At 54.0% G+C, this 21,066-nt stretch overlaps 46 non-coding genes and 1 pseudogene across 46 annotated transcripts; all 47 read left to right on the plus strand.

The window, feature by feature from the left end:
• The first annotated feature begins 149 nt into the window (after positions 1-149).
• Positions 150-257, plus strand: LOC141260614 (U5 spliceosomal RNA; annotated as a pseudogene).
• Positions 258-589: 332 nt separating this feature from the next.
• Positions 590-705, plus strand: LOC141260816 (U5 spliceosomal RNA). Its single transcript, XR_012319537.1, has one exon. It is a non-coding gene; the product is annotated as a U5 spliceosomal RNA (small nuclear RNA).
• A 332-nt stretch (positions 706-1,037) lies between these two features.
• Positions 1,038-1,153, plus strand: LOC141260545 (U5 spliceosomal RNA). The gene has a single exon (XR_012319292.1). It is a non-coding gene; the product is annotated as a U5 spliceosomal RNA (small nuclear RNA).
• A 332-nt stretch (positions 1,154-1,485) lies between these two features.
• On the plus strand, positions 1,486-1,601 carry LOC141259997 (U5 spliceosomal RNA). The gene has a single exon (XR_012318760.1). It is a non-coding gene; the product is annotated as a U5 spliceosomal RNA (small nuclear RNA).
• Positions 1,602-1,933: 332 nt separating this feature from the next.
• LOC141259987 (U5 spliceosomal RNA) lies at positions 1,934-2,049 on the plus strand. The gene has a single exon (XR_012318751.1). It is a non-coding gene; the product is annotated as a U5 spliceosomal RNA (small nuclear RNA).
• A 332-nt stretch (positions 2,050-2,381) lies between these two features.
• Positions 2,382-2,497, plus strand: LOC141259839 (U5 spliceosomal RNA). The gene has a single exon (XR_012318607.1). It is a non-coding gene; the product is annotated as a U5 spliceosomal RNA (small nuclear RNA).
• A 332-nt stretch (positions 2,498-2,829) lies between these two features.
• LOC141260817 (U5 spliceosomal RNA) lies at positions 2,830-2,945 on the plus strand. Its single transcript, XR_012319538.1, has one exon. It is a non-coding gene; the product is annotated as a U5 spliceosomal RNA (small nuclear RNA).
• Positions 2,946-3,277: 332 nt separating this feature from the next.
• On the plus strand, positions 3,278-3,393 carry LOC141260125 (U5 spliceosomal RNA). The gene has a single exon (XR_012318885.1). It is a non-coding gene; the product is annotated as a U5 spliceosomal RNA (small nuclear RNA).
• A 332-nt stretch (positions 3,394-3,725) lies between these two features.
• LOC141260818 (U5 spliceosomal RNA) lies at positions 3,726-3,841 on the plus strand. The gene has a single exon (XR_012319539.1). It is a non-coding gene; the product is annotated as a U5 spliceosomal RNA (small nuclear RNA).
• A 332-nt stretch (positions 3,842-4,173) lies between these two features.
• On the plus strand, positions 4,174-4,289 carry LOC141260293 (U5 spliceosomal RNA). Its single transcript, XR_012319050.1, has one exon. It is a non-coding gene; the product is annotated as a U5 spliceosomal RNA (small nuclear RNA).
• Positions 4,290-4,621: 332 nt separating this feature from the next.
• On the plus strand, positions 4,622-4,737 carry LOC141259948 (U5 spliceosomal RNA). Its single transcript, XR_012318713.1, has one exon. It is a non-coding gene; the product is annotated as a U5 spliceosomal RNA (small nuclear RNA).
• Positions 4,738-5,069: 332 nt separating this feature from the next.
• Positions 5,070-5,185, plus strand: LOC141260819 (U5 spliceosomal RNA). The gene has a single exon (XR_012319540.1). It is a non-coding gene; the product is annotated as a U5 spliceosomal RNA (small nuclear RNA).
• Positions 5,186-5,517: 332 nt separating this feature from the next.
• Positions 5,518-5,633, plus strand: LOC141260008 (U5 spliceosomal RNA). The gene has a single exon (XR_012318771.1). It is a non-coding gene; the product is annotated as a U5 spliceosomal RNA (small nuclear RNA).
• Positions 5,634-5,965: 332 nt separating this feature from the next.
• On the plus strand, positions 5,966-6,081 carry LOC141260288 (U5 spliceosomal RNA). The gene has a single exon (XR_012319045.1). It is a non-coding gene; the product is annotated as a U5 spliceosomal RNA (small nuclear RNA).
• Positions 6,082-6,413: 332 nt separating this feature from the next.
• On the plus strand, positions 6,414-6,529 carry LOC141260820 (U5 spliceosomal RNA). Its single transcript, XR_012319541.1, has one exon. It is a non-coding gene; the product is annotated as a U5 spliceosomal RNA (small nuclear RNA).
• Positions 6,530-6,861: 332 nt separating this feature from the next.
• LOC141260166 (U5 spliceosomal RNA) lies at positions 6,862-6,977 on the plus strand. The gene has a single exon (XR_012318925.1). It is a non-coding gene; the product is annotated as a U5 spliceosomal RNA (small nuclear RNA).
• A 332-nt stretch (positions 6,978-7,309) lies between these two features.
• Positions 7,310-7,425, plus strand: LOC141260821 (U5 spliceosomal RNA). Its single transcript, XR_012319542.1, has one exon. It is a non-coding gene; the product is annotated as a U5 spliceosomal RNA (small nuclear RNA).
• A 332-nt stretch (positions 7,426-7,757) lies between these two features.
• On the plus strand, positions 7,758-7,873 carry LOC141259823 (U5 spliceosomal RNA). The gene has a single exon (XR_012318591.1). It is a non-coding gene; the product is annotated as a U5 spliceosomal RNA (small nuclear RNA).
• Positions 7,874-8,206: 333 nt separating this feature from the next.
• On the plus strand, positions 8,207-8,322 carry LOC141260823 (U5 spliceosomal RNA). The gene has a single exon (XR_012319544.1). It is a non-coding gene; the product is annotated as a U5 spliceosomal RNA (small nuclear RNA).
• Positions 8,323-8,654: 332 nt separating this feature from the next.
• Positions 8,655-8,770, plus strand: LOC141260824 (U5 spliceosomal RNA). Its single transcript, XR_012319545.1, has one exon. It is a non-coding gene; the product is annotated as a U5 spliceosomal RNA (small nuclear RNA).
• Positions 8,771-9,102: 332 nt separating this feature from the next.
• LOC141260825 (U5 spliceosomal RNA) lies at positions 9,103-9,218 on the plus strand. The gene has a single exon (XR_012319546.1). It is a non-coding gene; the product is annotated as a U5 spliceosomal RNA (small nuclear RNA).
• Positions 9,219-9,550: 332 nt separating this feature from the next.
• Positions 9,551-9,666, plus strand: LOC141259716 (U5 spliceosomal RNA). Its single transcript, XR_012318486.1, has one exon. It is a non-coding gene; the product is annotated as a U5 spliceosomal RNA (small nuclear RNA).
• Positions 9,667-9,998: 332 nt separating this feature from the next.
• Positions 9,999-10,114, plus strand: LOC141259717 (U5 spliceosomal RNA). Its single transcript, XR_012318487.1, has one exon. It is a non-coding gene; the product is annotated as a U5 spliceosomal RNA (small nuclear RNA).
• A 332-nt stretch (positions 10,115-10,446) lies between these two features.
• On the plus strand, positions 10,447-10,562 carry LOC141259969 (U5 spliceosomal RNA). The gene has a single exon (XR_012318733.1). It is a non-coding gene; the product is annotated as a U5 spliceosomal RNA (small nuclear RNA).
• A 332-nt stretch (positions 10,563-10,894) lies between these two features.
• Positions 10,895-11,010, plus strand: LOC141260171 (U5 spliceosomal RNA). Its single transcript, XR_012318930.1, has one exon. It is a non-coding gene; the product is annotated as a U5 spliceosomal RNA (small nuclear RNA).
• Positions 11,011-11,342: 332 nt separating this feature from the next.
• Positions 11,343-11,458, plus strand: LOC141260826 (U5 spliceosomal RNA). Its single transcript, XR_012319547.1, has one exon. It is a non-coding gene; the product is annotated as a U5 spliceosomal RNA (small nuclear RNA).
• A 332-nt stretch (positions 11,459-11,790) lies between these two features.
• LOC141260451 (U5 spliceosomal RNA) lies at positions 11,791-11,906 on the plus strand. The gene has a single exon (XR_012319202.1). It is a non-coding gene; the product is annotated as a U5 spliceosomal RNA (small nuclear RNA).
• Positions 11,907-12,238: 332 nt separating this feature from the next.
• On the plus strand, positions 12,239-12,354 carry LOC141260827 (U5 spliceosomal RNA). The gene has a single exon (XR_012319548.1). It is a non-coding gene; the product is annotated as a U5 spliceosomal RNA (small nuclear RNA).
• A 332-nt stretch (positions 12,355-12,686) lies between these two features.
• On the plus strand, positions 12,687-12,802 carry LOC141259884 (U5 spliceosomal RNA). The gene has a single exon (XR_012318652.1). It is a non-coding gene; the product is annotated as a U5 spliceosomal RNA (small nuclear RNA).
• A 332-nt stretch (positions 12,803-13,134) lies between these two features.
• On the plus strand, positions 13,135-13,250 carry LOC141260494 (U5 spliceosomal RNA). The gene has a single exon (XR_012319244.1). It is a non-coding gene; the product is annotated as a U5 spliceosomal RNA (small nuclear RNA).
• A 334-nt stretch (positions 13,251-13,584) lies between these two features.
• On the plus strand, positions 13,585-13,700 carry LOC141260828 (U5 spliceosomal RNA). Its single transcript, XR_012319549.1, has one exon. It is a non-coding gene; the product is annotated as a U5 spliceosomal RNA (small nuclear RNA).
• Positions 13,701-14,032: 332 nt separating this feature from the next.
• LOC141259934 (U5 spliceosomal RNA) lies at positions 14,033-14,148 on the plus strand. The gene has a single exon (XR_012318699.1). It is a non-coding gene; the product is annotated as a U5 spliceosomal RNA (small nuclear RNA).
• A 332-nt stretch (positions 14,149-14,480) lies between these two features.
• On the plus strand, positions 14,481-14,596 carry LOC141260344 (U5 spliceosomal RNA). Its single transcript, XR_012319101.1, has one exon. It is a non-coding gene; the product is annotated as a U5 spliceosomal RNA (small nuclear RNA).
• Positions 14,597-14,928: 332 nt separating this feature from the next.
• On the plus strand, positions 14,929-15,044 carry LOC141260442 (U5 spliceosomal RNA). Its single transcript, XR_012319193.1, has one exon. It is a non-coding gene; the product is annotated as a U5 spliceosomal RNA (small nuclear RNA).
• Positions 15,045-15,376: 332 nt separating this feature from the next.
• On the plus strand, positions 15,377-15,492 carry LOC141259690 (U5 spliceosomal RNA). The gene has a single exon (XR_012318460.1). It is a non-coding gene; the product is annotated as a U5 spliceosomal RNA (small nuclear RNA).
• A 332-nt stretch (positions 15,493-15,824) lies between these two features.
• On the plus strand, positions 15,825-15,940 carry LOC141259983 (U5 spliceosomal RNA). The gene has a single exon (XR_012318747.1). It is a non-coding gene; the product is annotated as a U5 spliceosomal RNA (small nuclear RNA).
• Positions 15,941-16,272: 332 nt separating this feature from the next.
• On the plus strand, positions 16,273-16,388 carry LOC141260234 (U5 spliceosomal RNA). The gene has a single exon (XR_012318992.1). It is a non-coding gene; the product is annotated as a U5 spliceosomal RNA (small nuclear RNA).
• A 332-nt stretch (positions 16,389-16,720) lies between these two features.
• LOC141260829 (U5 spliceosomal RNA) lies at positions 16,721-16,836 on the plus strand. The gene has a single exon (XR_012319550.1). It is a non-coding gene; the product is annotated as a U5 spliceosomal RNA (small nuclear RNA).
• Positions 16,837-17,168: 332 nt separating this feature from the next.
• On the plus strand, positions 17,169-17,284 carry LOC141259739 (U5 spliceosomal RNA). Its single transcript, XR_012318509.1, has one exon. It is a non-coding gene; the product is annotated as a U5 spliceosomal RNA (small nuclear RNA).
• Positions 17,285-17,616: 332 nt separating this feature from the next.
• LOC141260443 (U5 spliceosomal RNA) lies at positions 17,617-17,732 on the plus strand. Its single transcript, XR_012319194.1, has one exon. It is a non-coding gene; the product is annotated as a U5 spliceosomal RNA (small nuclear RNA).
• Positions 17,733-18,064: 332 nt separating this feature from the next.
• Positions 18,065-18,180, plus strand: LOC141260056 (U5 spliceosomal RNA). Its single transcript, XR_012318818.1, has one exon. It is a non-coding gene; the product is annotated as a U5 spliceosomal RNA (small nuclear RNA).
• Positions 18,181-18,512: 332 nt separating this feature from the next.
• On the plus strand, positions 18,513-18,627 carry LOC141260322 (U5 spliceosomal RNA). Its single transcript, XR_012319079.1, has one exon. It is a non-coding gene; the product is annotated as a U5 spliceosomal RNA (small nuclear RNA).
• Positions 18,628-18,959: 332 nt separating this feature from the next.
• On the plus strand, positions 18,960-19,075 carry LOC141259975 (U5 spliceosomal RNA). The gene has a single exon (XR_012318739.1). It is a non-coding gene; the product is annotated as a U5 spliceosomal RNA (small nuclear RNA).
• A 332-nt stretch (positions 19,076-19,407) lies between these two features.
• LOC141260830 (U5 spliceosomal RNA) lies at positions 19,408-19,523 on the plus strand. Its single transcript, XR_012319551.1, has one exon. It is a non-coding gene; the product is annotated as a U5 spliceosomal RNA (small nuclear RNA).
• A 332-nt stretch (positions 19,524-19,855) lies between these two features.
• On the plus strand, positions 19,856-19,971 carry LOC141260058 (U5 spliceosomal RNA). Its single transcript, XR_012318820.1, has one exon. It is a non-coding gene; the product is annotated as a U5 spliceosomal RNA (small nuclear RNA).
• A 332-nt stretch (positions 19,972-20,303) lies between these two features.
• Positions 20,304-20,419, plus strand: LOC141260831 (U5 spliceosomal RNA). The gene has a single exon (XR_012319552.1). It is a non-coding gene; the product is annotated as a U5 spliceosomal RNA (small nuclear RNA).
• Positions 20,420-20,750: 331 nt separating this feature from the next.
• LOC141259980 (U5 spliceosomal RNA) lies at positions 20,751-20,866 on the plus strand. The gene has a single exon (XR_012318744.1). It is a non-coding gene; the product is annotated as a U5 spliceosomal RNA (small nuclear RNA).
• Positions 20,867-21,066: the final 200 nt, after the last annotated feature.

Consider the following 21,066-nt stretch of genomic DNA (forward strand, 5'->3'; position numbering starts at 1 on the left):
TGGAAGATGATGGGCTGTCACCCGGCTGGCTGTGTGTTGCCCTTTTTGTTTTTCCATCCCCAAAGGCCGCAGCCTCTTCTAGGTGGTCTCCCTGGGCCAAGGGAGGGCTGCGGCCATGGCGGAAGGTCGGGAGGAGGCCCTTGCCCAGTATACGCTGGCTTCTCTTCAGAACGTAAAAATATTTCGCCTTTTACTAAAGATTTCTGTGGAGAGGAGCAAAACTGAGTTTTGTGGCAATTTTTGCATGCGCTGGGGCTTCCTTCATTTGGTTGAACAACAGAATGAGTGGGGGGTGGGCTTTCAGTGGGAGACTGAATCCTGTGGTTGGTTGGGAGGTGGCCCTCATTTGAATATTGTGGCCATGGACGGCCCCCTTCTGGGGAGCTGGAAGTGTAATTGACGCTCTGGCAGCAGGATGGACCAGAACATGGAGCAGCCTATGGAAGATGATGGGCTGTCGCCCGGCTGGCTGTGTGTTGCCCTTTTTGTTTTTCCATCCCCAAAGGCCGCAGCCTCTTCTAGGTGGTCTCCCTGGGCCAAGGGAGGGCTGCGGCCATGGCGGTAGGTCGGGAGGAGGCCCTTGCCCAGTATACTCTGGCTTCTCTTCAGAACGTAAAAATCTTTCGCCTTTTACTAAAGATTTCCGTGGAGAGGAGCAAAACTGAGTTTTGTGGCAATTTTTGCATGCTCCAGCTTGCTGGGGCTTCCTTCATTTGGTTGAACAACAGAATGAGTGGGGGGTGGGCTTTCAGTGGGAGACTGAATCCTGTGGTTGGTTGGGAGGTGGCCCTCATTTGAATATTGTGGCCATGGACGGCCCCCTTCTGGGGAGCTGGAAGTGTAAGTGATGCTCTGGCAGCAGGATGGACCAGAACATGGAGCAGCCTATGGAAGATGATGGGCTGTCGCCCGGCTGGCTGTGTGTTGCCCTTTTTGTTTTTCCATCCCCAAAGGCCGCAGCCTCTTCTAGGTGGTCTCCCTGGGCCAAGGGAGGGCTGCGGCCATGGCGGAAGGTCGGGAGGAGGCCCTTGCCCAGTATACGCTGGCTTCTCTTCAGAACGTAAAAATATTTCGCCTTTTACTAAAGATTTCTGTGGAGAGGAGCAAAACTGAGTTTTGTGGCAATTTTTGCATGCTCCAGCTTGCTGGGGCTTCCTTCATTTGGTTGAACAACAGAATGAGTGGGGGGTGGGCTTTCAGTGGGAGACTGAATCCTGTGGTTGGTTGGGAGGTGGCCCTCATTTGAATATTGTGGCCATGGACGGCCCCCTTCTGGGGAGCTGGAAGTGTAAGTGACGCTCTGGCAGCAGGATGGACCAGAACATGGAGCAGCCTATGGAAGATGATGGGCTGTCGCCCGGCTGGCTGTGTGTTGCCCTTTTTGTTTTTCCATCCCCAAAGGCCGCAGCCTCTTCTAGGTGGTCTCCCTGGGCCAAGGGAGGGCTGCGGCCATGGCGGTAGGTCGGGAGGAGGCCCTTGCCCAGTATACTCTGGCTTCTCTTCAGAACGTAAAAATCTTTCGCCTTTTACTAAAGATTTCCGTGGAGAGAAGCAAAACTGAGTTTTGTGGCAATTTTTGCATGCTCCAGCTTGCTGGGGCTTCCTTCATTTGGTTGAACAACAGAATGAGTGGGGGGTGGGCTTTCAGTGGGAGACTGAATCCTGTGGTTGGTTGGAAGGTGGTCCTCATTTGAATATTGTGGCCATGGACGGCTCCCTTCTGGGGAGCTGGAAGTGTAAGTGACGCTCTGGCAGCAGGATGGACCAGAACATGGAGCAGCCTATGGAAGATGATGGGCTGTCGCCCGGCTGGCTGTGTGTTGCCCTTTTTGTTTTTCCATCCCCAAAGGCTGCAGCCTCTTCTAGGTGGTCTCCCTGGGCCAAGGGAGGGCTGCGGCCAATGCGGTAGGTTGGGAGGAGGCCCTTGCCCAGTATACTCTGTCTTCTCTTCAGAACGTAAAAATCTTTTGCCTTTTACTAAAGATTTCCGTGGAGAGGAGCAAAACTGAGTTTTGTGGCAATTTTTGCATGCTCCAGCTTGCTGGGGCTTCCTTCATTTGGTTGAACAACAGAATGAGTGGGGGGTGGGCTTTCAGTGGGAGACTGAATCCTGTGGTTGGTTGGGAGGTGGCCCTCATTTGAATATTGTGGCCATGGACGGCCCCCTTCTGGGGAGCTGGAAGTGTAAGTGACGCTCTGGCAGCAGGATGGACCAGAACATGGAGCAGCCTATGGAAGATGATGGGCTGTCGCCCGGCTGGCTGTGTGTTGCCCTTTTTGTTTTTCCATCCCCAAAGGCCGCAGCCTCTTCTAGGTGGTCTCCCTGGGCCAAGGGAGGGCTGCGGCCATGGCGGTAGGTCGGGAGGAGGCCCTAGCCCAGTATACTCTGGCTTTTCTTCAGAACGTAAAAATCTTTCGCCTTTTACTAAAGATTTCCGTGGAGAGGAGCAAAACTGAGTTTTGTGGCAATTTTTGCATGCTCCAGCTTGCTGGGGCTTCCTTCATTTGGTTGAACAACAGAATGAGTGGGGGGTGGGCTTTCAGTGGGAGACTGAATCCTGTGGTTGGTTGGGAGGTGGCCCTCATTTGAATATTGTGGCCATGGACGGCCCCCTTCTGGGGAGCTGGAAGTGTAAGTGACGCTCTGGCAGCAGGATGGACCAGAACATGGAGCAGCCTATGGAAGATGATGGGCTGTCGCCCGGCTGGCTGTGTGTTGCCCTTTTTGTTTTTCCATCCCCAAAGGCCGCAGCCTCTTCTAGGTGGTCTCCCTGGGCCAAGGGAGGGCTGCGGCCATGGCGGTAGGTCGGGAGGAGGCCCTTGCCCAGTATACTCTGGCTTCTCTTCAGAACGTAAAAATCTTTCGCCTTTTACTAAAGATTTCCGTGGAGAGGAGCAAAACTGAGTTTTGTGGCAATTTTTGCATGCTCCAGCTTGCTGGGGCTTCCTTCATTTGGTTGAACAACAGAATGAGTGGGGGGTGGGCTTTCAGTGGGAGACTGAATCCTGTGGTTGGTTGGGAGGTGGCCCTCATTTGAATATTGTGGCCATGGATGGCCCCCTTCTGGGGAGCTGGAAGTGTAAGTGACGCTCTGGCAGCAGGATGGACCAGAACATGGAGCAGCCTATGGAAGATGATGGGCTGTCGCCCGGCTGGCTGTGTGTTGCCCTTTTTGTTTTTCCATCCCCAAAGGCCGCAGCCTCTTCTAGGTGGTCTCCCTGGGCCAAGGGAGGGCTGCGGCCATGGCGGTAGGTCGGGAGGAGGCCCTTGCCCAGTATACGCTGGCTTCTCTTCAGAACGTAAAAATCTTTCGCCTTTTACTAAAGATTTCCGTGGAGAGGAGCAAAACTGAGTTTTGTGGCAATTTTTGCATGCTCCAGCTTGCTGGGGCTTCCTTCATTTGGTTGAACAACAGAATGAGTGGGGGGTGGGCTTTCAGTGGGAGACTGAATCCTGTGGTTGGTTGGGAGGTGGCCCTCATTTGAATATTGTGGCCATGGACGGCCCCCTTCTGGGGAGCTGGAAGTGTAAGTGACGCTCTGGCAGCAGGATGGACCAGAACATGGAGCAGCCTATGGAAGATGATGGGCTGTCGTCCGGCTGGCTGTGTGTTGCCCTTTTTGTTTTTCCATCCCGAAAGGCCGCAGTCTCTTCTAGGTGGGCTCCCTGGGCCAAGGGAGGGCTGCGGCCATGGCGGTAGGTCGGGAGGAGGCCCTTGCCCAGTATACTCTGGCTTCTCTTCAGAACGTAAAAATCTTTCGCCTTTTACTAAAGATTTCCGTGGAGAGGAGCAAAACTGAGTTTTGTGGCAATTTTTGCATGCTCCAGCTTGCTGGGGCTTCCTTCATTTGGTTGAACAACAGAATGAGTGGGGGGTGGGCTTTCAGTGGGAGACTGAATCCTGTGGTTGGTTGGGAGGTGGCCCTCATTTGAATATTGTGGCCATGGACGGCCCCCTTCTGGGGAGCTGGAAGTGTAAGTGACGCTCTGGCAGCAGGATGGACCAGAACATGGAGCAGCCTATGGAAGATGATGGGCTGTCGCCCGGCTGGCTGTGTGTTGCCCTTTTTGTTTTTCCATCCCCAAAGGCCGCAGCCTCTTCTAGGTGGTCTCACTGGGCCAAGGGAGGGCTGCGGCCATGGCGGTAGGTCGGGAGGAGGCCCTTGCCCAGTATACTCTGGCTTCTCTTCAGAACGTAAAAATCTTTCGGCTTTTACTAAAGATTTCCGTGGAGAGGAGCAAAACTGAGTTTTGTGGCAATTTTTGCATGCTCTAACTTGCTGGGGCTTCCTTCATTTGGTTGAACAACAGAATGAGTGGGGAATGGGCTTTCAGTGGGAGACTGAATCCTGTGGTTGGTTGGGAGGTGGCCCTCATTTGAATATTGTGGCCATGGACGGCCCCCTTCTGGGGAGCTGGAAGTGTAAGTGACGCTCTGGCAGCAGGATGGACCAGAACATGGAGCAGCCTATGGAAGATGATGGGCTGTCGCCCGGCTGGCTGTGTGTTGCCCTTTTTGTTTTTCCATCCCCAAAGGCCGCAGCCTCTTCTAGGTGGTCTCCCTGGGCCAAGGGAGGGCTGCGGCCATGGCGGTAGGTCGGGAGGAGGCCCTTGCCCAGTATACTCTGGCTTCTCTTCAGAACGTAAAAATCTTTCGCCTTTTACTAAAGATTTCCGTGGAGAGGAGCAAAACTGAGTTTTGTGGCAATTTTTGCATGCTCCAGCTTGCTTGGGCTTCCTTCATTTGGTTGAACAACAGAATGAGTGGGGGGTGGGCTTTCAGTGGGAGACTGAATCCTGTGGTTGGTTGGGAGGTGGCCCTCATTTGAATATTGTGGCCATGGACGGCCCCCTTCTGGGGAGCTGGAAGTGTAATTGACGCTCTGGCAGCAGGATGGACCAGAACATGGAGCAGCCTATGGAAGATGATGGGCTGTCGCCCGGCTGGCTGTGTGTTGCCCTTTTTGTTTTTCCATCCCCAAAGGCCGCAGCCTCTTCTAGGTGGTCTCCCTGGGCCAAGGGAGGGCTGCGGCCATGGCGGTAGGTCGGGAGGAGGCCCTTGCCCAGTATACTCTGGCTTCTCTTCAGAACGTAAAAATCTTTCGCCTTTTACTAAAGATTTCCGTGGAGAGGAGCAAAACTGAGTTTTGTGGCAATTTTTGCATGCTCCAGCTTGCTGGGGCTTCCTTCATTTGGTTGAACAACAGAATGAGTGGGGGGTGGGCTTTCAGTGGGAGACTGAATCCTGTGGTTGGTTGGGAGGTGGCCCTCATTTGAATATTGTGGCCATGGACGGCCCCCTTCTGGGGAGCTGGAAGTGTAAGTGACGCTCTGGCAGCAGGATGGACCAGAACATGGAGCAGCCTATGGAAGATGATGGGCTGTCGCCCGGCTGGCTGTGTGTTGCCCTTTTTGTTTTTCCATCCCCAAAGGCCGCAGCCTCTTCTAGGTGGTCTCCCTGGGCCAAGGGAGGGCTGCGGCCATGGCGGTAGGTCGGGAGGAGGCCCTTGCCCAGTATACTCTGGCTTCTCTTCAGAACGTAAAAATCTTTCGCCTTTTACTAAAGATTTCCGTGGAGAGAAGCAAAACTGAGTTTTGTGGCAATTTTTGCATGCTCCAGCTTGCTGGGGCTTCCTTCATTTGGTTGAACAACAGAATGAGTGGGGGGTGGGCTTTCAGTGGGAGACTGAATCCTGTGGTTGGTTGGAAGGTGGCCCTCATTTGAATATTGTGGCCATGGACGGCCCTCTTCTGGGGAGCTGGAAGTGTAAGTGACGCTCTGGCAGCAGGATGGACCAGAACATGGAGCAGCCTATGGAAGATGATGGGCTGTCGCCCGGCTGGCTGTGTGTTGCCCTTTTTGTTTTTCCATCCCCAAAGGCCGCAGCCTCTTCTAGGTGGTCTCCCTGGGCCAAGGGAGGGCTGCGGCAATGGCGGTAGGTCGGGAGGAGGCCCTTGCCCAGTATACTCTGGCTTCTCTTCAGAACGTAAAAATCTTTCGCCTTTTACTAAAGATTTCTGTGGAGAGGAGCAAAACTGAGTTTTGTGGCAGTTTTTGCATGCTCCAGCTTGCTGGGGCTTCCTTCATTTGGTTGAACAACAGAATGAGTGGGGGGTGGGCTTTCAGTGGGAGACTGAATCCTGTGGTTGGTTGGGAGGTGGCCCTCATTTGAATATTGTGGCCATGGACGGCCCCCTTCTGGGGAGCTGGAAGTGTAAGTGACACTCTGGCAGCAGGATGGACCAGAACATGGAGCAGCCTATGGAAGATGATGGGCTGTCGCCCGGCTGGCTGTGTGTTGCCCTTTTTGTTTTTCCATCCCCAAAGGCCGCAGCCTCTTCTAGGTGGTCTCCCTGGGCCAAGGGAGGGCTGCGGCCATGGCGGTAGGTCGGGAGGAGGCTCTTGCCCAGTATACTCTGGCTTCTCTTCAGAACGTAAAAATCTTTCGCCTTTTACTAAAGATTTCCGTGGAGAGGAGCAAAACTGAGTTTTGTGGCAATTTTTGCATGCTCCAGCTTGCTGGGGCTTCCTTCATTTGGTTGAACAACAGAATGAGTGGGGGGTGGGCTTTCAGTGGGAGACTGAATCCTGTGGTTGGTTGGGAGGTGGCCCTCATTTGAATATTGTGGCCATGGACGGCCCCCTTCTGGGGAGCTGGAAGTGTAAGTGACGCTCTGGCAGCAGGATGGACCAGAACATGGAGCAGCCTATGGAAGATGATGGGCTGTCGCCCGGCTGGCTGTGTGTTGCCCTTTTTGTTTTTCCATCCCCAAAGGCCGCAGCCTCTTCTAGGTGGTCTCCCTGGGCCAAGGGAGGGCTGCGTCCATGGCGGTAGGTCGGGAGGAGGCCCTTGCCCAGTATACTCTGGCTTCTCTTCAGAACGGAAAAATCTTTTGCCTTTTACTAAAGATTTCCGTGGAGAGGAGCAAAACTGAGTTTTGTGGCAATTTTTGCATGCTACAGCTTGCTGGGGCTTCCTTCATTTGGTTGAACAACAGAATGAGTGGGGGGAGGGCTTTCAGTGGGAGACTGAATCCTGTGGTTGGTTGGGAGGTGGCCCTCATTTGAATATTGTGGCCCTGGACGGCCCCCTTCTGGGGAGCTGGAAGTGTAAGTGACGCTCTGGCAGCAGGATGGACCAGAACATGGAGCAGCCTATGGAAGATGATGGGCTGTCGCCCGGCTGGCTGTGTGTTGCCCTTTTTGTTTTTCCATCCCCAAAGGCCGCAGCCTCTTCTAGGTGGTCTCCCTGGGCCAAGGGAGGGCTGCGGCCATGGCGGTAGGTCGGGAGGAGGCCCTTGCCCAGTATACTCTGGCTTCTCTTCAGAACGTAAAAATCTTTCGCCTTTTACTAAAGATTTCCGTGGAGAGGAGCAAAACTGAGTTTTGTGGCAATTTTTGCATGCTCCAGCTTGCTGGGGCTTCCTTCATTTGGTTGAACAACAGAATGAGTGGGGGGTGGGCTTTCAGTGGGAGACTGAATCCTGTGGTTGGTTGGGAGGTGGCCCTCATTTGAATATTGTGGCCATGGACGGCCCCCTTCTGGGGAGCTGGAAGTGTAAGTGACGCTCTGGCAGCAGGATGGACCAGAACATGGAGCAGCCTATGGAAGATGATGGGCTGTCGCCCGGCTGGCTGTGTGTTGCCCTTTTTGTTTTTCCATCCCCAAAGGCCGCAGCCTCTTCTAGGTGGTCTCCCTGGGCCAAGGGAGGGCTGCGGCCATGGCGGTAGGTCGGGAGGAGGCCCTTGCCCAGTATACTCTGGCTTCTCTTCAGAACGTAAAAATCTTTCGCCTTTTACTAAAGATTTCCGTGGAGAGGAGTAAAACTGAGTTTTGTGGCAATTTTTGCATGCTCCAGCTTGCTGGGGCTTCCTTCATTTGGTTGAACAACAGAATGGGTGGGGGGGTGGGCTTTCAGTGGGAGACTGAATCCTGTGGTTGGTTGGGAGGTGGCCCTCATTTGAATATTGTGGCCATGGACGGCCCCCTTCTGGGGAGCTGGAAGTGTAAGTGACGCTCTGGCAGCAGGATGGACCAGAACATGGAGCAGCCTATGGAAGATGATGGGCTGTCGCCCGGCTGGCTGTGTGTTGCCCTTTTTGTTTTTCCATCCCCAAAGGCCGCAGCCTCTTCTAGGTGGTCTCCCTGGGCCAAGGGAGGGCTGCGGCCATGGCGGTAGGTCGGGAGGAGACCCTTGCCCAGTATACTCTGGCTTCTCTTCAGAACGTAAAAATCTTTCGCCTTTTACTAAAGATTTCCGTGGAGAGGAGCAAAACTGAGTTTTGTGGCAATTTTTGCATGCTCCAGCTTGCTGGGGCTGCCTTCATTTGGTTGAACAACAGAATGAGTGGGGGGTGGGCTTTCAGTGGGAGACTGAATCCTGTGGTTGGTTGGGAGGTGGCCCTCATTTGAATATTGTGGCCATGGACGGCCCCCTTCTGGGGAGCTGGAAGTGTAAGTGACGCTCTGGCAGCAGGATGGACCAGAACATGGAGCAGCCTATGGAAGATGATGGGCTGTCGCCCGGCTGGCTGTGTGTTGCCCTTTTTGTTTTTCCATCCCCAAAGGCCGCAGCCTCTTCTAGGTGGTCTCCCTGGGCCAAGGGAGGGCTGCAGCCATGGCGGTAGGTCGGGAGGAGGCCCTTGCCCAGTATACTCTGGCTTCTCTTCAGAACGTAAAAATCTTTCGCCTTTTACTAAAGATTTCCGTGGAGAGGAGCAAAACTGAGTTTTGTGGCAATTTTTGCATGCTCCAGCTTGCTGGGGCTTCCTTCATTTGGTTGAACAACAGAATGAGTGGGGGGTGGGCTTTCAGTGGGAGACTGAATCCTGTGGTTGGTTGGGAGGTGGCCCTCATTTGAATATTGTGGCCATGGACGGCCCCCTTCTGGGGAGCTGGAAGTGTAAGTGACGCTCTGGCAGCAGGATGGACCAGAACATGGAGCAGCCTATGGAAGATGATGGGCTGTCGCCCGGCTGGCTGTGTGTTGCCCTTTTTGTTTTTCCATCCCCAAAGGCCGCAGCCTCTTCTAGGTGGTCTCCCTGGGCCAAGGGAGGGCTGTGGCCATGGCGGTAGGTCGGGAGGAGGCCCTTGCCCAGTATACTCTGGCTTCTCTTCAGAACGTAAAAATCTTTCGCCTTTTACTAAAGATTTCCGTGGAGAGGAGCAAAACTGAGTTTTGTGGCAATTTTTGCATGCTCCAGCTTGCTGGGGCTTCCTTCATTTGGTTGAACAACAGAATGAGTGGGGGGTGGGCTTTCAGTGGGAGACTGAATCCTGTGGTTGGTTGGGAGGTGTCCCTCATTTGAATATTGTGGCCATGGACGGCCCCCTTCTGGGGAGCTGGAAGTGTAAGTGACGCTCTGGCAGCAGGATGGACCAGAACATGGAGCAGCCTATGGAAGATGATGGGCTGTCGCCCGGCTGACTGTGTGTTGCCCTTTTTGTTTTTCCATCCCCAAAGGCCGCAGCCTCTTCTAGGTGGTCTCCCTGGGCCAAGGGAGGGCTGCGGCCATGGCGGTAGGTCGGGAGGAGGCCCTTGCCCAGTATACTCTGGCTTCTCTTCAGAACGTAAAAATCTTTCGCCTTTTACTAAAGATTTCCGTGGAGAGGAGCAAAACTGAGTTTTGTGGCAATTTTTGCATGTTCCAGCTTGCTGGGGCTTCCTTCATTTGGTTGAACAACAGAATGAGAGGGGGGTGGGCTTTCAGTGGGAGACTGAATCCTGTGGTTGGTTGGGAGGTGGCCCTCATTTGAATATTGTGGCCATGGACGGCCCCCTTCTGGGGAGCTGGAAGTGTAAGTGACGCTCTGGCAGCAGGATGGACCAGAACATGGAGCAGCCTATGGAAGATGATGGGCTGTCGCCCGGCTGGCTGTGTGTTGCCCTTTTTGTTTTTCCATCCGCAAAGGCCGCAGCCTCTTCTAGGTGGTCTCCCTGGGCCAAGGGAGGGCTGCGGCCATGGCGGTAGGTCGGGAGGAGGCCCTTACCCAGTATACTCTGGCTTCTCTTCAGAACGTAAAAATCTTTCGCCTTTTACTAAAGATTTCCGTGGAGAGGAGCAAAACTGAGTTTTGTGGCAATTTTTGCATGTTCCAGCTTGCTGGGGCTTCCTTCATTTGGTTGAACAACAGAATGAGAGGGGGGTGGGCTTTCAGTGGGAGACTGAATCCTGTGGTTGGTTGGGAGGTGGCCCTCATTTGAATATTGTGGCCATGGACGGCCCCCTTCTGGGGAGCTGGAAGTGTAAGTGACGCTCTGGCAGCAGGATGGACCGGAACATGGAGCAGCCTATGGAAGATGATGGGCTGTCGCCCGGCTGGCTGTGTGTTGCCCTTTTTGTTTTTCCATCCCCAAAGGCCGCAGCCTCTTCTAGGTGGTCTCCCTGGGCCAAGGGAGGGCTGCGGCCATGGCGGTAGGTCGGGAGGAGGCCCTTGCCCAGTATACTCTGGCTTCTCTTCAGAACGTAAAAATCTTTCGCCTTTTACTAAAGATTTCCGTGGAGAGGAGCAAAACTGAGTTTTGTGGCAATTTTTGCATGCTACAGCTTGCTGGGGCTTCCTTCATTTGGTTGAACAACAGAATGAGTGGGGGGAGGGCTTTCAGTGGGAGACTGAATCCTGTGGTTGGTTGGGAGGTGGCCCTCATTTGAATATTGTGGCCCTGGACGGCCCATTTCTGGGGAGCTGGAAGTGTAAGTGACGCTCTGGCAGCAGGATGGACCAGAACATGGAGCAGCCTATGGAAGATGATGGGCTGTCGCCCGGCTGGCTGTGTGTTGCCCTTTTTGTTTTTCCATCCCCAAAGGCCGCAGCCTCTTCTAGGTGGTCTCCCTGGGCCAAGGGAGGGCTGCGGCCATGGCGGTAGGTCGGGAGGAGGCCCTTGCCCAGTATACTCTGGCTTCTCTTCAGAACGTAAAAATCTTTCGCCTTTTATTAAAGATTTCCGTGGAGAGGAGCAAAACTGAGTTTTGTGGCAATTTTTGCATGCTCCAGCTTGCTGGGGCTTCCTTCATTTGGTTGAACAACAGAATGAGTGGGGGGTGGGCTTTCAGTGGGAGACTGAATCCTGTGGTTGTTTGGGAGGTGGCCCTCATTTGAATATTGTGGCCATGGACGGCCCCCTTCTGGGGAGCTGGAAGTGTAAGTGACGCTCTGGCAGCAGGATGGACCAGAACATGGAGCAGCCTATGGAAGATGATGGGCTGTCGCCCGGCTGGCTGTGTGTTGCCCTTTTTGTTTTTCCATCCCCAAAGGCCGCAGCCTCTTCTAGGTGGTCTCCCTGGGCCAAGGGAGGGCTGCGGCCATGGCGGTAGGTCGGGAGGAGGCCCTTGCCCAGTATACTCTGGCTTCTCTTCAGAACGTAAAAATCTTTCGCCTTTTACTAAAGATTTCCGTGGAGAGGAGCAAAACTGAGTTTTGTGGCAATTTTTGCATGCTCCAGCTTGCTGGGGCTTCCTTCATTTGGTTGAACAACAAAATGAGTGGGGGGTGGGCTTTCAGTGGGAGACTGAATCCTGTGGTTGGTTGGGAGGTGGCCCTCATTTGAATATTGTAGCCATGGACGGCCCCCTTCTGGGGAGCTGGAAGTGTAAGTGACGCTCTGGCAGCAGGATGGACCAGAACATGGAGCAGCCTATGGAAGATGATGGGCTGTCGCCCGGCTGGCTGTGTGTTGCCCTTTTTGTTTTTCCATCCCCAAAGGCCGCAGCCTCTTCTAGGTGGTCTCCCTGGGCCAAGGGAGGGCTGCGGCCATGGCGGTAGGTCGGGAGGAGGCCCTTGCCCAGTATACTCTGGCTTCTCTTCAGAACGTAAAAATCTTTCGCCTTTTATTAAAGATTTCCATGGAGAGGAGCAAAACTGAGTTTTGTGGCAATTTTTGCATGCTCCAGCTTGCTGGGGCTTCCTTCATTTGGTTGAACAACAGAATGAGTGGGGGGTGGGCTTTCAGTGGGAGACTGAATCCTGTGGTTGGTTGGGAGGTGGCCCTCATTTGAATATTGTGGCCATGGACGGCCCCCTTCTGGGGAGCTGGAAGTGTAAGTGACGCTCTGGCAGCAGGATGGACCAGAACATGGAGCAGCCTATGGAAGATGATGGGCTGTCGCCCGGCTGGCTGTGTGTTGCCCTTTTTGTTTTTCCATCCCCAAAGGCCGCAGCCTCTTCTAGGTGGTCTCCCTGGGCCAAGGGAGGGCTGCGGCCATGGCGGTAGGTCGGGAGGAGGCCCTTGCCCAGTATACTCTGGCTTCTCTTCAGAACGTAAAAATCTTTCGCCTTTTACTAAAGATTTCCGTGGAGAGGAGCAAAACTGAGTTTTGTGGCAATTTTTGCATGCTCCAGCTTGCTGGGGCTTCCTTCATTTGGTTGAACAACAGAATGAGTGGGGGGTGGGCTTTCAGTGGGAGACTGAATCCTGTGGTTGGTTGGGAGGTGGCCCTCATTTGAATATTGTGGCCATGGACGGCCCCCTTCTGGGGAGCTGGAAGTGTAAGTGACGCTCTGGCAGCAGGATGGACCAGAACATGGAGCAGCCTATGGAAGATGATGGGCTGTCGCCCGGCTGGCTGTGTGTTGCCCTTTTTGTTTTTCCATCCCCAAAGGCCGCAGCCTCTTCTAGGTGGTCTGCCTGGGCCAAGGGAGGGTTGCGGCCATGGCGGTAGGTCGGGAGGAGGCCCTTGGCCAGTATACTCTGGCTTCTCTTCAGAACGTAAAAATCTTTCGCCTTTTACTAAAGATTTCCGTGGAGAGGAGCAAAACTGAGTTTTGTGGCAATTTTTGCATACTCCAGCTTGCTGGGGCTTCCTTCATTTGGTTGAACAACAGAATGAGTGGGGGGTGGGCTTTCAGTGGGAGACTGAATCCTGTGGTTGGTTGGGAGGTGGCCCTCATTTGAATATTGTGGCCATGGACGGCCCCCTTCTGGGGAGCTGGAAGTGTAAGTGACGCTCTGGCAGCAGGATGGACCAGAACATGGAGCAGCCTATGGAAGATGATGGGCTGTCGCCCGGCTGGCTGTGTGTTGCCCTTTTTGTTTTTCCATCCCCAAAGGCCGCAGCCTCTTCTAGGTGGTCTCCCTGGGCCAAGGGAGGGCTGCGGCCATGGCGGTAGGTCGGGAGGAGGCCCTTGCCCAGTATACTCTGGCTTTTCTTCAGAACGTAAAAATCTTTCGCCTTTTACTAAAGATTTTTGTGGAGAGGAGCAAAACTGAGTTTTGTGGCAATTTTTGCATGCTCCAGCTTGCTGGGGCTTCCTTCATTTGGTTGAACAACAGAATGAGTGGGGGGTGGGCTTTCAGTGGGAGACTGAATCCTGTGGTTGGTTGGGAGGTGGCCCTCATTTGAATATTGTGGCCATGGACGGCCCCCTTCTGGGGAGCTGGAAGTGTAAGTGACGCTCTGGCAGCAGGATGGACCAGAACATGGAGCAGCCTATGGAAGATGATGGGCTGTCGCCCGGCTGGCTGTGTGTGTTGCCCTTTTTGTTTTTCCATCCCCAAAGGCCGCAGCCTCTTCTAGGTGGTCTCCCTGGGCCAAGGGAGGGCTGCGGCCATGGCGGTAGGTCGGGAGGAGGCCCTTGCCCAGTATACTCTGGCTTCTCTTCAGAACGTAAAAATCTTTCGCCTTTTACTAAAGATTTCCGTGGAGAGGAGCAAAACTGAGTTTTGTGGCAATTTTTGCATGCTCCAGCTTGCTGGGGCTTCCTTCATTTGGTTGAACAACAGAATGAGTGGGGGGTGGGCTTTCAGTGGGAGACTGAATCCTGTGGTAGGATGGGAGGTGGCCCTCATTTGAATATTGTGGCCATGGACGGCCCCCTTCTGGGGAGCTGGAAGTGTAAGTGACGCTCTGGCAGCAGGATGGACCAGAACATGGAGCAGCCTATGGAAGATGATGGGCTGTCGCCCGGCTGGCTGTGTGTTGCCCTTTTTGTTTTTCCATCCCCAAAGGCCGCAGCCTCTTCTAGGTGGTCTCCCTGGGCCAAGGGAGGGCTGCGGCCATGGCGGTAGGTCGGGAGGAGGCCCTTGCCCAGTATACTCTGGCTTCTCTTCAGAACGTAAAAATCTTTCGCCTTTTACTAAAGATTTCTGTGGAGAGGAGCAAAACTGAGTTTTGATGCAATTTTTGCATGCTCCAGCTTGCTGGGGCTTCCTTCATTTGGTTGAACAACAGAATGAGTGGGGGGTGGGCTTTCAGTGGGAGACTGAATCCTGTGGTTGGTTGGGAGGTGGCCCTCATTTGAATATTGTGGCCATGGACGGCCCCCTTCTGGGGAGCTGGAAGTGTAAGTGACGCTCTGGCAGCAAGATGGACCAGAACATGGAGCAGCCTATGGAAGATGATGGGCTGTCGCCCGGCTGGCTGTGTGTTGCCCTTTTTGTTTTTCCATTCCCAAAGGCCGCAGCCTCTTCTAGGTGGTCTCCCTGGGCCAAGGGAGGGCTGCGGCCATGGCGGTAGGTCGGGAGGAGGCCCTTGCCCAGTATACTCTGGCTTCTCTTCAGAACGTAAAAATCTTTCGCCTTTTACTAAAGATTTCTGTGGAGAGGAGCAAAACTGAGTTTTGATGCAATTTTTGCATGCTCCAGCTTGCTGTGGCTTCCTTCATTTGGTTGAACAACAGAATGAGTGGGGGGTGGGCTTTCAGTGGGAGACTGAATCCTGTGGTTGGTTGGGAGGTGGCCCTCATTTGAATATTGTGGCCATGGACGGCCACCTTCTGGGGAGCTGGAAGTGTAAGTGACGCTCTGGCAGCAAGATGGACCAGAACATGGAGCAGCCTATGGAAGATGATGGGCTGTCGCCCGGCTGGCTGTGTGTTGCCCTTTTTGTTTTTCCATTCCCAAAGGCCGCAGCCTCTTCTAGGTGGTCTCCCTGGGCCAAGGGAGGGCTGCGGCCATGGCGGTAGGTCGGGAGGAGGCCCTTGCCTAGTATACTCTGGCTTCTCTTCAGAACGTAAAAATCTTTCGCCTTTTACTAAAGATTTCTGTGGAGAAGAGCAAAACTGAGTTTTGTGGTAATTTTTGCATGCTCCAGCTTGCTGGGGCTTCCTTCATTTGGTTGAACAACAGAATGAGTGGGGGGTGGGCTTTCAGTGGGAGACTGAATCCTGTGGTTGGTTGGGAGGTGGCCCTCATTTGAATATTGTGGCCATGGATGGCCCCCTTCTGGGGAGCTGGAAGTGTAAGTGACGCTCTGGCAGCAGGATGGACCAGAACATGGAGCAGCCTATGGAAGATGATGGGCTGTCGCCCGGCTGGCTGTGTGTTGCCCTTTTTGTTTTTCCATCCCCAAAGGCCGCAGCCTCTTCTAGGTGGTCTCCCTGGGCCAAGGGAGGGCTGCGGCCATGGCGGTAGGTCGGGAGTAGGCCCTTGCCCAGTATACTCTGGCTTCTCTTCAGAACGTAAAAATCTTTCGCCTTTTACTAAAGATTTCCGTGGAGAGGAGCAAAACTGAGTTTTGTGGCAATTTTTGCATGCTCTAGCTTGCTGGGGCTTCCTTCATTTGGTTGAACAACAGAATGAGTGGGGGGTGGGCTTTCAGTGGGAGACTGAATCCTGTGGTTGGTTGGGAGGTGGCCCTCATTTGAATATTGTGGCCATGGACGGCCCCCTTCTGGGGAGCTGGAAGTGTAAGTGACGCTCTGGCAGCAGGATGGACCAGAACATGGAGCAGCCTATGGAAGATGATGGGCTGTCGCCCGGCTGGCTGTGTGTTGCCCTTTTTGTTTTTCCATCCCCAAAGGCCGCAGCCTCTTCTAGGTGGTCTCCCTGGGCCTAGGGAGGGCTGCGGCCATGGCGGTAGGTCGGGAGGAGGCCCTTGCCCAGTATACTCTGTCTTCTCTTCAGAACGTAAAAATCTTTCGCCTTTTACTAAAGATTTCCGTGGAGAGGAGCAAAACTGAGTTTTGTGGCAATTTTTGCATGCTCCAGCTTGCTGGGGCTTCCTTCATTTGGTTGAACAACAGAATGAGTGGGGGGTGGGCTTTCAGTGGGAGACTGAATCCTGTGGCTGGTTGGGAGGTGGCCCTCATTTGAATATTGTGGCCATGGACGGCACCCTTCTGGGGAGCTGGAAGTGTAAGTGACGCTCTGGCAGCAGGATGGACCAGAACATGGAGCAGCCTATGGAAGATGATGGGCTGTCGCCCGGCTGGCTGTGTGTTGCCCTTTTTGTTTTTCCATCCCCAAAGGCCGCAGCCTCTTCTAGGTGGTCTCCCTGGGCCAAGGGAGGGCTGCGGCCATGGCGGTAGGTCGGGAGGAGGCCCTTGCCCAGTATATTCTGGCTTCTCTTCAGAACGTAGAAATCTTTCGCCTTTTACTAAAGATTTCCGTGGAGAGGAGCAAAACTGAGTTTTGTGGCAATTTTTGCATGCTCCTGCTTGCTGGGGCTTCCTTCATTTGGTTGAACAACAGAATGAGTGGGGGGTGGGCTTTCAGTGGGAGACTGAATCCTGTGGTTGGTTGGGAGGTGGCCCTCATTTGAATATTGTGGCCATGGACGGCCCCCTTCTGGGGAGCTGGAAGTGTAAGTGACGCTCTGGCAGCAGGATGGACCAGAACATGGAGCAGCCTATGGAAGATGATGGGCTGTCGCCCGGCTGGCTGTGTGTTTCCCTTTTTGTTTTTCCATCCCCAAAGGCCGCAGCCTCTTCTAGGTGGTCTCCCTGGGCCAAGGGAGGGCTGCGGCCATGGCGGTATATCGGGAGGAGGCCCTTGCCCAGTATACTCTGGCTTCTCTTCAGAACGTAAAAATCTTTCGCCTTTTACTAAAGATTTCCGTGGAGAGGAGCAAAACTGAGTTTTGTGGCAATTTTTGCATGCTCCAGCTTGCTGGGGCTTCCTTCATTTGGTTGAACAACAGAATGAGTGGGGGGTGGGCTTTCAGTGGGAGACTGAATCCTGTGGTTGGTTGGGAGGTGGCCCTCATTTGAATATTGTGGCCATGGACGGCCCCCTTCTGGGGAGCTGGAAGTGTAAGTGATGCTCTGGCAGCAGGATGGACCAGAACATGGAGCAGCCTATGGAAGATGATGGGCTGTCGCCCGGCTGGCTGTGTGTTGCCCTTTTTGTTTTTCCATCCCCAAAGGCCGCAGCCTCTTCTAGGTGGTCTCCCTGGGCCAAGGGAGGGCTGCGGCCATGGCGGTAGGTCGGGAGGAGGCCCTTGCCCAGTATACTTTGGCTTCTCTTCAGAACGTAAAAATCTTTCGCCTTTTACTAAAGATTTCCGTGGAGAGGAGCAAAACTGAGTTTTGTGGCAATTTTTGCATGCTCCAGCTTGCTGGGGCTTACTTCATTTGGTTGAACAACAGAATGAGTGGGGGGTGGGCTTTCAGTGGGAGACTGAATCCTGTGGTTGGTTGGGAGGTGGCCCTCATTTGAATATTGTGGCCTTGGACGGCACCCTTCTGGGGAGCTGGAAGTGTAAGTGACGCTCTGGCAGCAGGATGGACCAGAACATGGAGCAGCCTATGGAAGATGATGGGCTGTCGCCCGGCTGGCTGTGTGTTGCCCTTTTTGTTTTTCCATTCCCAAAGGCCGCAGCCTCTTCTAGGTGGTCTCCCTGGGCCAAGGGAGGGCTGCGGCCATGGCGGTAGGTCGGGAGGAGGCCCTTGCCTAGTATACTCTGGCTTCTCTTCAGAACGTAAAAATCTTTCGCCTTTTACTAAAGATTTCTGTGGAGAAGAGCAAAACTGAGTTTTGTGGTAATTTTTGCATGCTCCAGCTTGCTGGGGCTTCCTTCATTTGGTTGAACAACAGAATGAGTGGGGGGTGGGCTTTCAGTGGGAGACTGAATCCTGTGGTTGGTTGGGAGGTGGCCCTCATTTGAATATTGTGGCCATGGACGGCCCCCTTCTGGGGAGCTGGAAGTGTAAGTGACGCTCTGGCAGCAGGATGGACCAGAACATGGAGCAGCCTATGGAAGATGATGGGCTGTCGCCCGGCTGGCTGTGTGTTGCCCTTTTTGTTTTTCCATCCCCAAAGGCCGCAGCCTCTTCTAGGTGGTCTCCCTGGGCCAAGGGAGGGCTGCGGCCATGGCGGTAGGTTGGGAGTAGGCCCTTGCCCAGTATATTCTGGCTTCTCTTCAGAACGTAAAAATCTTTCGCCTTTTACTAAAGATTTCCGTGGAGAGGAGCAAAACTGAGTTTTGTGGCAATTTTTGCATGCTCTAGCTTGCTGGGGCTTCCTTCATTTGGTTGAACAACAGAATGAGTGGGGGGTGGGCTTTCAGTGGGAGACTGAATCCTGTGGTTGGTTGGGAGGTGGCCCTCATTTGAATATTGTGGCCATGGATGGCCCCCTTCTGGGGAGCTGGAAGTGTAAGTGACGCTCTGGCAGCAGGATGGACCAGAACATGGAGCAGCCTATGGAAGATGATGGGCTGTCGCCCGGCTGGCTGTGTGTTGCCCTTTTTGTTTTTCCATCCCCAAAGGCCGCAGCCTCTTCTAGGTGGTCTCCCTGGGCCTAGGGAGGGCTGCGGCCATGGCGGTAGGTCGGGAGGAGGCCCTTGCCCAGTATACTCTGGCTTCTCTTCAGAACGTAAAATCTTTCGCCTTTTACTAAAGATTTCCGTGGAGAGGAGCAAAACTGAGTTTTGTGGCAATTTTTGCATGCTCCAGCTTGCTGGGGCTTTCTTCATTTGGTTGAACAACAGAATGAGTGGGGGGTGGGCTTTCAGTGGGAGACTGAATCCTGTGGCTGGTTGGGAGGTGGCCCTCATTTGAATATTGTGGCCATGGACGGCCCCCTTCTGGGGAGCTGGAAGTGTAAGTGACGCTCTGGCAGCAGGATGGACCAGAACATGGAGCAGCCTATGGAAGATGATGGGCTGTCGCCCGGCTGGCTGTGTGTTGCCCTTTTTGTTTTTCCATCCCCAAAGGCCGCAGCCTCTTCTAGGTGGTCTCCCTGGGCCAAGGGAGGGCTGCGGCCATGGCGGTAGGTCGGGAGGAGGCCCTTGCCCAGTATATTCTGGCTTCTCTTCAGAACGTAGAAATCTTTCGCCTTTTACTAAAGATTTCCGTGGAGAGGAGCAAAACTGAGTTTTGTGGCAATTTTTGCATGCTCCAGCTTGCTGGGGCTTCCTTCATTTGGTTGAACAACAGAATGAGTGGGGGGTGGGCTTTCAGTGGGAGACTGAATCCTGTGGTTGGTTGGGAGGTGGCCCTCATTTGAATATTGTGGCCATGGACGGCCCCCTTCTGGGGAGCTGGAAGTGTAAGTGATGCTCTGGCAGCAGGATGGACCAGAACATGGAGCAGCCTATGGAAGATGATGGGCTGTCGCCCGGCTGGCTGTGTGTTGCCCTTTTTGTTTTTCCATCCCCAAAGGCCGCAGCCTCTTCTAGGTGGTCTCCCTGGGCCAAGGGAGGGCTGCGGCCATGGCGGTAGGTCGGGAGGAGGCCCTTGCCCAGTATACTCTGGCTTCTCTTCAGAACGTAAAAATCTTTCGCCTTTTACTAAAGATTTCCGTGGAGAGGAGCAAAACTGAGTTTTGTGGCAATTTTTGCATGCTCCAGCTTGCTGGGGCTTACTTCATTTGGTTGAACAACAGAATGAGTGGGGGGTGGGCTTTCAGTGGGAGACTGAATCCTGTGGTTGGTTGGGAGGTGGCCCTCATTTGAATATTGTGGCCTTGGACGGCCCCCTTCTGGGGAGCTGGAAGTGTAAGTGACGCTCTGGCAGCAGGATGGACCAGAACATGGAGCAGCCTATGGAAGATGATGGGCTGTCGCCCGGCTGGCTGTGTGTTGCCCTTTTTGTTTTTCCATCCCCAAAGGCCGCAGCCTCTTCTAGGTGGTCTCCCTGGGCCAAGGGAGGGCTGCGGCCATGGCGGTAGGTCGGGAGGAGGCCCTTGCCCAGTATACTCTGTCTTCTCTTCAGAACGTAAAAATCTTTCGCCTTTTACTAAAGATTTCCGTGGAGAGGAGCAAAACTGAGTTTTATGGCAATTTTTGCATGCTCCAGCTTGCTGGGACTTCCTTCATTTGGTTGAACAACAGAATGAGTGGGGGGTGGGCTTCAAGTGGGAGACTGAATCCTGTGGTTGGTTGGGAGGTGGCCCTCATTTGAATATTGTGGCCATGGACGGCCCCCTTCTGGGGAGCTGGAAGTGTAAGTGACGCTCTGGCAGCAGGATGGACCAGAACATGGAGCAGCCTATGGAAGATGATGGGCTGTCGCCCGGCTGGCTGTGTGTTGCCCTTTTTGTTTTTCCATCCCCAAAGGCCGCAGCCTCTTCTAGGTGGTCTCCCTGGGCCAAGGGAGGGCTGCAGCCATGGCGGTAGGTCGGGAGGAGACCCTTGCCCAGTATACTCTGGCTTCTCTTCAGAACGTAAAAATCTTTCGCCTTTTACTAAAGATTTCCGTGGAGAGGAGCAAAACTGAGTTTTGTGGCAATTTTTGCATGCTCCAGCTTGCTGGGGCTTCCTTCATTTGGTTGAACAACAGAATAAGTGGGGGTGGGCTTTCAGTGGGAGACTGAATCCTGTGGTTGGTTGGGAGGTGGCCCTCATTTGAATATTGTGGCCATGGACGGCCCCCTTCTGGGGAGCTGGAAGTGTAAGTGACGCTCTGGCAGCAGGATGGACCAGAACATGGAGCAGCCTATGGAAGATGATGGGCTGTCGCCCGGCTGGCTGTGTGTTGCCCTTTTTGTTTTTCCATCCCCAAAGGCCGCAGCCTCTTCTAGGTGATCTCCCTGGGCCAAGGGAGGGCTGCAGCCATGGCGGTAGGTCGGGAGGAGGCCCTTGCCCAGTATACTCCGGCTTCACTTCAGAACGTAAAAATCTTTTGCCTTTTACTAAAGATTTCCGTGGAGAGGAGCAAAACTGAGTTTTGTGGCAATTTTTGCATGCTCCAGCTTGTTGGGGCTTTCTTCATTTGGTTGAACAACAGAATGAGTGGGGGGTGGGCTTTCAGTGGGAGACTGAATCCTGTGGCTGGTTGGGAGGTGGCCCTCATTTGAATATTGTGGCCATGGACGGCCCCCTTCTGGGGAGCTGGAAGTGTAAGTGACGCTCTGGCAGCAGGATGGACCAGAACATGGAGCAGCCTATGGAAGATGATGGGCTG

This window comes from Phyllobates terribilis, unplaced genomic scaffold (genome assembly GCF_046119375.1).
Source record: "Phyllobates terribilis strain yellow unplaced genomic scaffold, ASM4611937v1 Scaffold_3__8_contigs__length_932513732, whole genome shotgun sequence".
NCBI lineage: Eukaryota > Metazoa > Chordata > Amphibia > Anura > Dendrobatidae > Phyllobates > Phyllobates terribilis.